Source organism: Heteronotia binoei, chromosome 1, assembly GCF_032191835.1.
Source record: "Heteronotia binoei isolate CCM8104 ecotype False Entrance Well chromosome 1, APGP_CSIRO_Hbin_v1, whole genome shotgun sequence".
NCBI classification, from domain to species: Eukaryota; Metazoa; Chordata; class Lepidosauria; order Squamata; family Gekkonidae; genus Heteronotia; species Heteronotia binoei.
In genome coordinates, this window is record NC_083223.1 from 239,624,676 (window position 1) to 239,639,541 (window position 14,866).

Genomic DNA, 14,866 nt, shown 5'->3' on the forward strand with positions numbered 1-14,866 from the left:
AATGTTTGGATTGTATTAAGTGTCTTCAACAGTTGCTAAACAAATTTGCAGGTGCCTGTAGGTCAGAAGCAGGCACATCCCTGCTTAGTGCTGGGAATCTGTTCTGATCCATCCCAGCCCTCAAAAAAAAAAAAAAAAAGCCACAATGAAGTCACAAAATGGAGAAGAGGAAGTGCTCTCTTTCCTCCAAGCTGACTGAGAGGAGAAGCAGTGCTTTTGATCTCTTTGTTGGAACAGTCAGAAAATGTCCCCCCTACCCCCACCCCCCTGCATCTTGGCAGGTACAGAATAAATGTGTCTCAGCTACCTGTTGCAAAATGGAAGAGAGAAAAGCTCATTTCTCTCATTTCTCTGGTGTGGAGAAAAGAAGCAATCAGTTTCTTTCTTCTCATCCCAAACTGAGATATTGGAGTGTGGAGAACAGAACTGATCTTGTTTTCTCTGCAGACCAAGTTGACAACTTGAAGTTAGGAGAAGAAAAATCAGCTGGGTTTCTGATCACCCCTTTCCCACTAAATTGGCTTCATCTCAGCAGGTTTGCAGAGCAACAACGTTTCCAGGATGGGAGATCAGAAGAGCCCAGCTTCCAGCTGATCAGCTAGGCTCTTGATTCCCTTTCCCAAAAACTGCTGTGTATAGAGCAAAATTTCCCCAGCAGGAGATCAAAAGCCAACTCTCAGGCAATCTTCCACATTCTCCAAGGATCACAGAGAGTATTCACTTCCTTTCCCCAACATGCTAACATCACTAAGTTTGACTTCCATATTCTCTTTCAGGTACAAGGTATCTCAGTAGCAATTGCTGCATGGCAACATTACCTAGTGGAGTTCCACAACACCATTGTTGTCACTACCACCACTGCAACCATCATCTCCACCAAATGAAAACAGGAACCAAGATGTAGATATGAATGCAGAAATCCAAGATACAGAAGCTCAGCTTTTTCTTATTGTTGATACTATTCTTTCTTTCTTGTATTACAATTATATGCAGAAGTGTTCTAGTCCTGTACACGATTGCTCAGTAGTAAATCCCATGATTTGGTGCTTACTCTAAAGTAAGCTACTGTAGAATTGCAGCTTTTGTGACATGCTTATAAAAATGTCATAAAATTTCAACTTTCTTTCAAGAGAAGCTTAGCTCAGTTTTTGATTCCTTTTTTGGTGGAGGGGGGGATCAATAAATACATTGTGAAAACAATTTAAAAGTGTGAACAAATAAGTGAAACTATCTGACAAGTGAGAATATAACAGCCTGGCCTGTATGTTATTGCAATACCTCTGCTTCTCATTCTATGCCAAGGTGGTAGGCTTGCTAACTTCTAGGTGGGGCCTGGAGATCTCTTGGAATTACAATAGATCCCCAGACAACCAAGATAAATTCCCCTGGAGAAAACAAATTATTTGGAGGCTGAGTCTACAACATAGTCCAGAGTGGGGGACCGAAATGTCTGATGCTATCTGAAAAAATGTAGCTGTTTTATTGTCTTTGTTTTTTAATCTGTTTTTATTGGTTGTAAATCACCTAGAGCCTTACATTGTAGGGAACAGGCAATTCATAAATTGAACATATAAATAAAATAAAATAGAACTTGGAGTTGGCATCCCTACAAGGAGACCTTCAGGTACTGTCATTTTCTGGGTATCTGGAGGTCTCAGAGCATATGAAAGGAATCCTTGTGCAGCTTGACAGACTTCCCTGTGTTTTTGTGAGGTTCATACTGAAAACTAAGGTGGGATCATCTTGGGCACATTTAAGAAGCTCCAAAGATCAACCAAGACCTGTTTAAAGTAAATAACTAGGCAGTTCTGATATTCAGACTCTATAATTCCTTGTAAACAAAATGGTTGCTACAGAAATACTTCAAGCTGGATCCAGCCTAATTTTCTATCAGTGGAACAGAACTTTCATCCCTCTTCTCTCCCACTGTCACTCTCTGATCTTCTCAAAATGGTGCTCCTGGGGATGGGGGAACCTGAAGGATGACATGAGAGGGGTGTATAGTGGGAAGGAGGAATGAGTAGAAATGGCCAATTTAGTCTGAATCCAGCCAATCTACTAAAACAGAGATTTGAGAGAATATGAAATGAGCAGCAGCTATGACAATAGGTCTGGACATCACATTTTAAGAGCAGAAAAATGGCTGTCTACCCCTGACTCCTTTCACAAAGCAATTTTAATATAAATCTGTTTGCTAACAGGAATCTTAAGCTTTAATAACCCCTGAACCCCTGAAAAATATGGGGAAAACCCCCGAAATCCTTCTTTTGTGATCTTTAAAGTTTTGTGGTGAACAGGATGAATGGATCCTACTTTGTCTATGTTCTGCATGTTTTCAGGCATCCGTATTGGTTTGCACAATCTGTTCTAAGCCAAACAGAACAGTAGGGTTGTCAATTCTAGGTCAGGAAATTCCTGGAGATTTGAGGCTGGAGCCTGGGAAGAGTGGGATTTGTGGAGGGGAGAGACCTCAGCATCCCACCCTCCAAAGCTGCCATTTTCTCCAGAGGAACTGGTCTCGAGAGCAGCTGTAATTCTGGCAACCCTACACAACAGATATAAGTCTCTCTGCACACAATTGGATGCCTCATCCAAAATGCTATAGTTGCTGTGGTATAGTGGAGGTTTCCTTGGCTGTTTCCTCCTTTCCCTGTAAGGGACTCTTAATATCTTCCACTATTTTAGACTCCTTCTGAGGAAGTGTAAGCTCCCTTCTGATTATGGCCAGGTGGAATGGGAGGGAGGGGAGCAGGAGACTGAGATAGTGGACAGAAGTCCAGGTAATGACAAAAGGTTCTTAAGGGTCCAGCCAAAGAGAACACACTTTTATAGCCACATGCAGATTTACTTTAGAGTATGCTCACTGCATTCAGTGAAACTTATTTCTGAGTATCCCTGCCCTTGGGTTCAGAAGGAGTAAGTCCAGAGAGGCAGCTGTTTTACTTGTTTACAGCAAAACCAGGAAAGGGTCTTGAGGCACCATTTAAATGTTGAAAAATTTAATTTGATACAACACACACAAAATCAGACACATGGATATAGAGAGAAACAAAAAAAGAGGCATTGTGAATTGAGATTGATAAACATGGAGAGATTAACTACTCTAAGACACAAATGGCCAGGCCAGTAGTTTAGATGGCTTTAAAAGGGAGTCATTAGATTTATGAAAGTAGAGAGGTCCATCAGTGGCTGTTGACTATGATTTATTATATTTTTATCCTCCTTAAAAACTTATAGTAATATGCTTTGTTTCTTCCCTCTTCCATTTTGTCCTCAAAACAACCTTGTGATTTAAGTTTGGCTGAGAGTGACTGAACCATCAGCCAGTAAGTTTCATGGGAGAATAGGGATTTGAATGAGGGTGTCCCAGATCCCTCGTTTGACACCAACCATTGTTCACTCTGAGGCCTATTATGCATGGATTTTTTCCTCACTTTCACCATTTATGTCCATTGGGTTCTCTTTGGCATTCTGCATTGATTTTCCTCCCTTGAGCACTAAGTTTGCTTTCTGGTTTTTTCCCCCCTGGGTTTTCTGAGAGTGCTTTTGTGCCAATTTTCCCCTTGTTTTGCTTCCAAGCTGAAGGAAGTCAAAAGTGTAGTTTCCCTTGGATTTCCTTCTTGTTCTTTTGCCACTCCTTGAAGGTCATGCTCCATCCATGTTGGATCATTGCACCCACTCTGCACCTTCCACAATTCTTCCTCTTCATCAGTGTATAATCTCAATTCCCCCCTCATTGTTGAGATTTTTTTGACAAGCAGCATGAGTCTAACAATATGAGACTATCACTACTCTTGGATCACTAAATAAAAAATCCTGAAATGTTTTAAAGGAGCTGTGGGAGGTTTAATTCCCTTCTAGTATTGACTTGAAAGGGGGATCAGAGAGGAGATAAATGATAGTGTCCCTAGTGCAAAAAAAAGAAAAAGATTTCAGTGCTGTAGGAAAACAAAATAAAGGGGAGGGATAGTCAGCATGGAATGAAACCGACATGAGATATAAAGAGGGAGAAAGAGAGAGCCTGGGATGGGCAGGGCCAGCCCTAGACTATCTGGCACCCTAGGCAAGACTAACTTCCGGCACCCCCCTGCACTGGTAACATCATCGAGTCACATGGGGACACCCAATTTGTCACCCAGAAGGCCAGAGACCAAGGCAATTGCCTAGTTTGCCTAGAGACAGGGCTGGCCCTGGGAATGGGAAGCCTAAAGCTTTGAAAACATTTTTCCAATTAATGCTTTAATGAATAAAGTTTGGGGATGGAACCACTTTGACAATCTCCAAAAGCCTAACATTAAAATGGTGGCTGAGCCACAAGGACCTTTTGCAGACTGCTGAACTTAATTGCTTGGGATCAATCCATTTGGAGGACAGAGTGCAATCAGTACAGGACAGGCTTTTAAAAACTGCCAAGATCATGACCAGTGTGAAGGATCAAATTAGAGAATCACAAAGAGAAAGCCATCCAAATTTGCATGGAAGGGCAGGAAAATAATATTACTTATGCAGCTGTGGTAGAGTAGTGGCAAAAATACCTCCCCATTTTTTTTTTCAGTTTAGTGACACAAGACTAAAAAAGCTCTCCAACGCTTCTGCCAGAGGACTCATCCCTCATACAAAATTATAGCTCTGGGCAAATCATGGTAGAGTTGCAGCTGACTTTGCACAGGTGCATGCATGTACACACACACACACTGAAAACTATCACAGCTTGCAATGCCAGTGTCAGTGGGTTCTGCATTCTGTACACTCAACACATTCCCCCATGTTGAGATCCTGTGACTCTTTCCCATTTTTCACAGTGGCAAATAACACAAATACGGAATCCTCTAGTGCTCAGCAATGTAGAAAACAGGGGCTTTGCAGCTGCTTATTAGTTTTTTTAAAAAGTCTGTCAATTTCAACATTTGCCTGCTTCCCTTTGAACCATTAAAATGCATGCACAAAACCTGAACCACAAGGATTTTAATGGAAAGCGCATGCCGAATTCTGCTCTGCAGCTGTGATAGGATAATTGTGTAAATATTTTTAAAAAATGGACACCACCCCCACACATCATAAGTGATATTCTACTCTGATTTAGAAAAGTGTATTTTTTAAAAAAAGTAGATTTAGAATAAATAGACTGGAAGAAAAAGAACGGTGCATAAGGAAGCCACAGAATCTGAAGTCAAGATCTTAAAATCTGCAGTAAGATGTGTTTGCATAATGAGCCTGAGCAAGTCTGGTATAGTCATTAAAAGTGGCAAACTCTAATCCAGAGAACTGGGTTTGATTCCCTACTCCTCCACATGCAGTCAGCTGGGTGACCCTTGTTCATTCACGGTCATTTCAGAGCTGTTCTTTCAAGAGCAGTTCTTTCAGAACTTGCTCAAGCCTACCTACCTCATGGGAGATCTGTTGTGGAGAGAGGAAGGGAAGGAGATTGTAAACTGCTCTCTGGGTGAAGGGCGGGATATACATCCAACTCTCCTCCTCTACTGCTGCTAAATAGAATCTCTCTGTTTCTTAGGCAATATGTCTCCTAACACCACATGTTGGCAAAAACAGGCAGTGGTAATTGTCTGCATCCTCTGCTGGTGGGCTTCCCAAAAGCAATTGTGTATAAAACCAACTGAGATAACAATCTCTGGGATTATACTCTCCACCCAAGGGATCTTCCCTCCCATCTTTTAGGAAGAGGTGCTAAATCTTTGTGTTCTGGTGACAGTTTTTCTTCTTCTAGCAAGGATTCAGTACTATCAGGGTTTGTTTTGTAGAAAAATAGGTGAAGCTCATTAGCATAACTCATTAGCATATGCCCCCCCCCCACCATCCAAAAGCTAGAGATCTAGCCAGCCCAAGCAGGACTTGCTCACCTGGGGCTCTCCTTGGCCACCCCCCACCCCCAGCCAAAGGGCCAGCAAGCCACCCATCACCCAAAATCACACATAAAGTGGAGAAAGGGTGGCACGGGCTTCTCCAGGGCTTAATGAGGGCTGCTTGGGGTGTGGCAAAGCTCCTGGTATCTGGCTGGCTGCTCTCCTAATTCAGGAATTGTTATGCAGCTGCACCTACTATTCAATGGACAAGGTAGGTAGGTGGGCAGAAGGAGGGAGATGTCCTTTTTGCCAAAAAGGTTCAGGAGCTGCACTCCTGTGAGCTCTTGCTGAATTCAAGGCCTGAGTACTATCAGTTAAACAGCTACTGCATTTTTAGAAAGAGTGATTACTTTTTTTTTTGTTGTTCCATGGTTTCAGAATCTGAGCATGTGTAGTTTGTTGAAACCTGCATTTCTTTCTAGTAATTTTAGTATTCTTTACACTCTAAGACACTCTCTACACATATGCACATCGATTGAAAAAGCTGTTTGATGTCTTTGTATGTATGATTGCACCCAGACTCGACTGTGCAACTGAACAACAAAAAAATTACGGATGCAAAAGTTGTTTGCAGCTGTACTGTTCCAAAATCACTTATGATACATGCATATACTTTTATGTATCACTCAAATTTCACATCAATATATTTAATTCTCAATGTGACATCATCTGTGAATACTAAATTCTGGATATTGGAGCTATGGAGAGACCAGACAAATAATTTTACAAACCTGAAAAAAGCTTCAACCTTGCAGAAAATTCTACTCAGGTGGAAAACTTTACTCTTTAATCCCTGAGAGAATGAATGATTAAGGGAGGGATGCAATTAAGATCTTTATCTTAAAATACACTATTAATAGTTTCTGGAACAAAAGTCACAGCACTTGCTCTTGTACATAATGGTCCACGGGCTCTTTCCAGAATTTTGCAAGTGGTTAGAATTATAAATTATGCAGAGTTTCCAGGAGGTGTCATGAAAATCTGGAAATTTAATGGAGCCTTTAGAATCACACCACTGAAAAGAAGACACGTTGCAGTAGCAAAGGATATAAGAGGATCTGGAGTAGTCATGATATTGTCTGTCTCTGCCTCTTGGTAAGTAGAAGCAGTCAACTTCTGAAATGCTGAGAAATCTTTATGCCTCTATGTTATCATTAAAGACAGGGAATATATTTTTGCAACATGTTTTGGGGCAGGGGCTTCCAAAGTGTGCTGAAATTATATTTATTATGGTAGGAATAAAAGTAGAATAGAGGGTGCTGGAAAGAAAGTCACTGGAGTTAAGAGTGGAGAATGTATCAGACCCAGAAGACCCAGAAGTGTACGCTGAACACTGCATACTTACTGCAAGAGTACAATGAAAATGCAAAGGGAAGGAAGAGACCACCACAGGCGTCTATAAAGTTGTGCAATTAAAAATATGTTTGGACAGCTAAGCAAGCAGTGGAAACAATCAGACTTTAGGGCTATTTTGCACATTGCTTGTTATCGGAATTTATTACTAAAATAAGGGATTCTAATCTCTAATTTAGAAGGTTTTTTAAAAAAGAGAAAAATTGATAGTGCTAGCCATGGGTATTAGCCTGACATTTTATTGCAGCCACCATATTCAAACACAGGATGAGCACCAGATACACTAGACAAGCTACAGAGAATGGCCAACTTCCTATTGCTGGAAATATAAACTTGCCAGGGACTGGCTATTTTTGGACTTAGATAGGAATATCAGTACTTTAATACAGAAGGGACCACCATTAAGGATTCTGTTTCTCTTATGTTTATTTGATTTATAAATGGGGAGGCATAGTACAGCTGGAATCTCTGCATCTAGGGCTGATTGAGTTATTGAGAATGCTGCATGTTCTGTACAGCTGCAGTGAGAAAATTAATGGCATTTGACAACTTTCCCTAAAAGAATATTCTGTTACTTATCTCATGTTAAGATTTTTTTTTCAAATGGCATTACTAACCTTAAAAAACTAGGTGGACCTCCTGTATAATTCAGTATTGGATTTCATTGTTATGAACAGAAGGCAAATATCAGCACTTGTTAGTTAGAAGGCACAGGGATTGTGAGGCATATAGTGTTCTCTGGTTCCATTTGCCTGGATTCCTATAAAAAATTCCACAAGGAAGGTGGAACTGTTGACAAGACTCTGTTGGTAGCTTTCCCTGTCAGAAGTTGGTAAGTTCTTTTTGTTATCCATTTTGAATTTTTATGCCATGCCTGTCTCCTCTTTTAGTGAAACTTGGATTAAAGGTACCTTAATGCCATGAAGCCACTTTATATATTCTTCTTGAGCATCTTGGTATCTCTCCTGTTTACTCCAGGTAAACTGTATTATTATATAAAAAGTAACATAATGGAATATTTGTGAGACTGTGAATATATCCAGATTAGATTACTGCAATGTGGGGCTACCCTTGAAAAGTGTTCAGAAACTTAAATTGGTACAGAATGCTACAGTCCAAATGTTGACTGGTTTTAGGGACCGATGTTACTCCAATCTTGGCCTGCCTAAATTGGCTTCCAACTTGTTTCTGGGCACAATTCAAGGTGCTGGTCTTGACCTTTGAAGCCGTATATGGTATGAGACCAACATATTCGATCTCTTATGTACCTGCCCAACTGCTATGGTCATCTTCAGATACCCTGATTTAGGTGCCCCTCCCTTCTAAGAGTACACAGGTGGTAATCCTGGAGATGGCATTCTCACTCATGGTGCCAAAGTTTTGAAACTCTCTAACCAAGGAGATTTTTCTGTCCTCTTCTACTGCCATCTTCTTCCAGGGGGTGACAACTTTCTCATTCCATTTGGCATTCCTTCAGTAATCCCTCCTTCCTAACCAATGTGGTTATGTTTTGTTTGCATTTTAACTCTGTTTTTTAACTCTCTTAAAAGTTATTCTAATAATGCATTTTTTTGGGGGTGGGGCTAATATCATGGTTTGTATAATGTAATTTTACCATGTATCTTTTAAATTGTTAGCTGTCTTGGCAGCCATTGCAAGGGCAGAAAAGTGAGATATAAGTAGGCTTGCCAATCCCCAGGTCCCAGCGGGGGTTCTTCCACTTTCCCAGGCTCCTTCCCATCCCCAGTCAGCTGGCCAGCAGGGGAAAGCCCCGCCCCAAAGCCACCATGTGACTTTCCCCCTCCGGAGGCTCCAGTCTCTAATTGGAAAGGCTTCCTCTTGGGATGGGGTGTCTGTGTTATTTGGAAGAAGTTGGCTGCAACTTGTGAGTAGAGACACCAATCTCTCACTTCAGAGTTGCCAGAAACCAGGGGGGGGGGAACGTCTGCTGAGCACTTCATTATTCCCTATGTGGAGATCGATTCTCATAGGGTGTAATGGGGAATTGATCTGGAGGTTTCGGGGGCTCTGGGGGAGCTGTTTTTTTTTTAGGTAGAGGCACCAAATATTCAGTATAGTATCTAGTGCCTCTCCCCAAAGTACCCCCCAAGTTTCAAAATGATTGGACTAGGGGGTCCAATTCTATGAGCCCCAAAAGAAGGTGCCCCTATCCTTCATAATTTCCTGTGGAAGGAAGACATTTTAAAAGGTGTGCTGTTCCTTTAAATGTGATGGCCAGAACTCCCTTGGAGTTCAATTATGCTTGTCACACCCTTGTTTCTGGCTCTGTCCCAATGTCTCCTGGCTCCACCCCCAAAGTCTCCTGGCTCCACCTCCGAAGTACCCTGATATTTCTTGAATTGGACTTGGCAACCCTAGATATAAGTGTTGTAAATAAATAAAAGAATATTTATTGGTAATATAACCAAAGTTTATAAGTAGGCTTGATGGATGTAATATTTTCCGCAAACTCTGCTTTGCTTTGAAGTTGTCCTCTTTGTTCCCTCATATATGGGAATTGTGGGGTTCAGATTCATTTATCAATGAGGCAGGGGGCCTATCCCACAGCTCAAGGAAAGGATGTAGGACAAGGTTATTAAGGGATTATTAAGCCAGTTTGGGCATGACATCTTGGAAAAATATGGGATTCAAATAATTTAAACAAAATAAAACAACAGAACTATCCACTAAAGTCACTAAAGCTGTAAATGGAATTTTTTTTTTTTTTCTGAAAGAGGCTTTGCTTCAGAAAGGTCTAGGCAGCTACTTGAAGGGCTTGAGGCCTGTTCTTGCAGCATAAAACAGCAAATACAACCTTAACTCAATCACAAATAAGAATTTTGAATGAATTCTGAAGAATGTTAATACTTTGAAAGACATTCGCCAATGGCAAAACAGAAACAAAATGGAAGCAGTTACTTATTAAGGATATGTTTGACCAGAAATATCATAAGCATCACCATCTCAATCTCATTTTGGATTCCAGATAAGGTTGCCATGTCTCTCCTGGCCACTGGTGGGGAACTGGGGGTTGGGGTAGGATTGCTAGCTCCAGATTGGGAAATGCCTGGAAATTTAGAGGTGGAGCCTGAGGAGGACAGGGACCACAGTGAGGTTCAATGCCACAGAGTCTACCTTCCAAAACACTCATTTTTTTCCCAAGGGAACTGATCTCTGTAGTTTGATGAGCTGTGATTTTGAGGGATCCCCAGGTCCCACCTGGAGGCTGGCATCCCTAGTTCTAGCTACCTCAGGAAACTTTCCATCCTAAATGAATTTCTCCAGATATTAAGATTAGTTAGTGAGGTACTGTTTTAATTTTAAAATACATGGATGCCAAAGAATTCAACAAGGAACGGGGACTATCCACTGAGCTTTAGAATATCCTTCCATGGAATGCTAATTTGTTTTACTCTGATGGTAGAATGTCATAATAAAATGTATAATAAGTAATAACACTATTACTTCTAAAATAAATACCTCTATAGAAATTGAGGAAGATCAGAACAATAGGGACAATTGGAATATATTTTAACTTAGACTGAATTGTGTCCATTGTCTGAGACATCTTCAATTCTGAATAAAAATATTTTGAAATTCATATTTTATTTTTGGTTCCAGGTTTTTACCCTACATTTGCAGGATGAGAAGCTGATTAGTTTATAGTTCTACTTTGTTCATTGTGATATTTTCATGCCTCATTCTTGAGTGAAATAATTTTCCTTAGAAAATCCCTACAGAAACTTGTTCTCTGTTTTTAAAATTCCCCCTCAGTTTCCATTTCATTTTTTTATCCCTTCCTTTCTCCATGGAACTCAGGATAGTACGTATATACCTCTCCTCCATTTCCCCCCTGCTGAACCATTGTGAAATAGGTTGAGAAAGATAATGAATGGCTAAAGGCTATCAGGTGAGTGAGGGGTTATAGCTCAGTGGCAGAGCATCTGCTTGGCACCTGGAAGGTCCCAGCTTCAGACTCCAGCATTTCCAGTGGAAAGGACAAAGGTAGTAGATGATATGAAAGTCCTCTGCCTGAGACCCTAGAGAACCACTGCCAGTCTGAGTAGACAACACTGATTTTGATCGATTAATGGTCTAATTCAGTATAAGGCAGTTTCATGTGTTCATATGAGTTTCATGAGCAAGAGCTACCAATCTGATATCAAAGTGCTGTCCAAGTTGGTGTTACTTCAGATAACTGGTAATGCTATTTCTCTTTTTTGCTTTAGGTTGAGATTGACTTGCTGTTTTTTGCTGTGCAGGACTGACACAATATATTGAGAGTGAATCAGAGTGTACAGCGGCTGGAGGTACATGCAAGAAGCCATGCACTTCTTTAGACTATGCTGGCCACTGTACAGATTACCAAGATTGCTGTATAACGTAAGTGTGAAGTAAACACGTATTTAATTAATTTCCCAACCATTTCCATCCAAAGGCCCACAAAATTATGGAGCACCATGGAAACAATTAATTAACAGTTTTAAATAAGAATGACTAAATTTCAACCCGAACCAACCAAGCAATCAACCCAGAGAAGAACATAAAGTTCTCTGCATGTGGTGGGTTGCTGGTGCTAGTTTGTCTGTTCTCTACGGCATCCATCTGGACTTTGTACAATGATGGTACACTTGAACACTGAATTCATTGTACATATTTATCTGAAGCACACTTGCCCTTAAAACCCTATGGCGTCACCATAAGTCATCCGTGACTTGATAGCACTTTCTACCACCACACATATTACAAACAATAACCTTACTTTAGCATAGGCATGCTTAGAAGAGTATTCCTGAAAAGAATGATGGGGCAGGGAGGAGTATCTATCTGCCTTTTAATCTATTGTCAAGGTAGTATGTCTGGTTGTAGTTGTCAAACTGTGTGTGTTGTGTGTGTGTGTTAAGATTATAGCAGAGAAAAACTACACTTGCAAAAAAGAATCAGTGAGGTGAAGTGATTCCTCACCTCCCTTGGCAAAGTCCACAGATGATTGTCATTTATACTATGCTGGAATGTTCTGTATGCAGAAGCATTAATGTGTATAGGTTTGGATGCCCTACCACTTGCAGTCTTAAGTGAAAGAAGAGAACAAAATGACATCCTCATTCTGTGTAATTAATTATGGGTTACAAACAGGGCTTTTTTTTGAGCAGGAATGCACAGGAACACAGTTCTGGCTGACTTTGTGGCAGCGTGTGTGGTCTACCATACAAATGAGTTACTGCTGGGCTTTTTCTACAAAAAAAGCCCCGTGTGAAACCATGGTGATGTCAGAGGGTGTGGCCTAACATGCAAATGAGTTCCTGATGGGCTTTTCTACAAAAAAAGCCCTGGTTACAAAGAAGACGGCATTGTAACTTCAGTGTATAAAGAACTGTGAGTAGGTGGGAAATGAAGGAGGAACTCCAATTGGAAATATGGAAGCACCTTTGAATTGAGGAGATCTGGGAACAGTCAGGAGCTTTAGGAATGGCAGTTGGTAAATGGAAACAGTCAGATGGACTTGGATTCAGGAATGATGAAGAAGCCCTGGTCCCTTCTTCCTCAGGATAGGTGAGATATCCCACTGAGATGGCAGCCTTGTGTAGTGAGTTACTCCGATTCCGCTGCAGTGTATTCTAAGCCACTTTAATAAATGCCCAACCTGCCTCTAGTCCCCTTCTTTATATCTTGCAGTACAGATCAAATTGAAGCCTAACCAGTGGGTTTGCTGGCTTTATTCCCCACAACATACAACTGGCTAAATGGGTCAGGCTGCAGAAGCCACCATGTTAGCCACCTGGTGGACCCAGTGCCCAGAGACCCCTTTCTCTTCTATCTTCCTCCACCTGGCCACAATAATTGCTTCACGGCATGGAACTGGGGACAGTTGTTAGGAAGAACAACAGCTTTGTAAGGTGTAGCATGAAAACTGCAGCAGCTTTTCCTGGTGCTCGATCAAACGATCTCCCCTAAGGTTGCCAACCTCCTGGGGGAAAGGGGACTGGAGTTCTCCTAGAATTGCATCTTATTTCTAGATTTCTCTGGAATTTGCTCCATTCAATTTCCATATTTTCAGTGACAGATGGAAACTACCTGGAAGAAATGGACAATGAGCTATCCTCAGAGGAGCTTGCAGAAGGAAGAGATCCACCACTGAGCACTGCACAGGCTGCTCTTCACCACTGCTGTTGCTAAGTAACTGACTCTGTTGCTACAGAGGCTGCTGCCCTCTGACCTGAGATCAAAAGAAATTAGTTATGCGCTGAACTTTCTGTTTTGTTTTGTTCAGAATGACTCTTTTTAAGGTAAGGCAATTGTTTGTCTTTGTGTGAGCTTATTCCTTACCCTAATGGAAGCAAGAGCCTTTTTGTCTGCACCCCCATAAGAAGTGGAGCATGCCATTCTGCTGGGCAGACCTGGGCCAGATACCTTGCATAGGCAAGGATATATAAGGCTGAAAATGATATCTGCTGAGTTTGGAGCTGGGGCTGAGTTGGCTAAAATGCTTGCAGCTACCAGAGGCTGCCTGCTTGCACTAACAGGAGAGAAATGTTTAATGTTATGCAGATCAACCATCAATAAAGTCTGGTTTCACCTTTTCATTGGTGTTTTGTGTCTTTATTCCAGGTTGTAGAGGCAATGGGCCTAGATACTGTAATGGTTCCTGATGAATACCTTGATTCACTTTCTGTGAGCACATATAATCCTGTCAAAAGGCCAATGGAGGCAGTCACATTGAGTGGAAGATTTGGGGAGGTCACCAGCCTTCAATTTGACCTACCACTTGCCAGCTTGTGATTTCACCTGCCTATTGCCCTCAATTTTACCCTTTTTCTCTCCCCCCACCCCCCGCAATATGACAAATCATACATGCCCTATTGTTTTGGTTGCCTTGATAACCATTTGAATTACTGTGTTTGCACCCACAGCCTATCAAGGGTGTTGACTCTGTCAAGCTCATTTGTTACGAGGGCTGGATCTGCCATAAATGAGACCTTCTTGGGCTGGGCCATGTTGAGTTGGGCCAAGCCATGTGTGTTCCTATTTAAGATTAGGTAGCAGAGATATAAACTTTATCAAGGACACAGACAAACACAATTAAAGATTTTTAAAAACAAACAAGCCTTAAAATAAAACATGGTTAAAACATTAGCACTCGTTGGTCTTAAAGGTGCTTTCTTTGTATTTCTCCCATGGGATCCGGGGAACTGGGCAAAGAAAACTCTGGCTTTTTCCTTCCTTCCCCAGGGGATCAGGAGGGGGACGAGCCTCAGCCAATAAAAGGAAGAGAGTCTTGGCTCAGTAATTCTCCTGCATGATTGAGTGGCAAAGCAAGCTCTATCTCCCTCCCTTCCTCCTCAAGGAAGGAACCTCAGCCAATAGAGGAAAAGAGGTTTTGCTTTGTAGCTCCTATGCAAGGAAGCAGATGACAGCCAGTTGCTTAGAGGCCTGATAGGAGTCCTGTGGGGGCCTGATTCAGCCCCCAGGCCACATGTTTGACACCTGTAGCCTAAATGATGGACAAACACTTGCAAGAGGAAGGAATTCTGTGAGAGTTCCAGAAGTCCTATAAGGAATATGTGGCCTGCTGCTGCAATGTTCTTAAAGAGGGCTGGGAGAGCCAGGAGGCACAAATAATTAATTGCTTTGGGTCCTGAAATGAAGAAGGA

General features: G+C 41.5%; 1 long non-coding RNA gene across 2 annotated transcripts; it reads left to right on the plus strand.

The window, feature by feature from the left end:
* Positions 1–8,103: 8,103 nt before the first annotated feature.
* Positions 8,104–13,796, plus strand: LOC132587533 (uncharacterized). 2 transcript variants are annotated; one of them, XR_009556450.1, is made up of 3 exons: positions 8,104–8,192; positions 11,444–11,597; positions 13,273–13,796. It is a non-coding gene; the product is annotated as an uncharacterized LOC132587533 (long non-coding RNA). The 2 variants fall into 2 exon arrangements; XR_009556451.1 differs by having other exon boundaries at positions 11,477–11,597.
* The last annotated feature ends 1,070 nt before the right edge of the window (positions 13,797–14,866 follow it).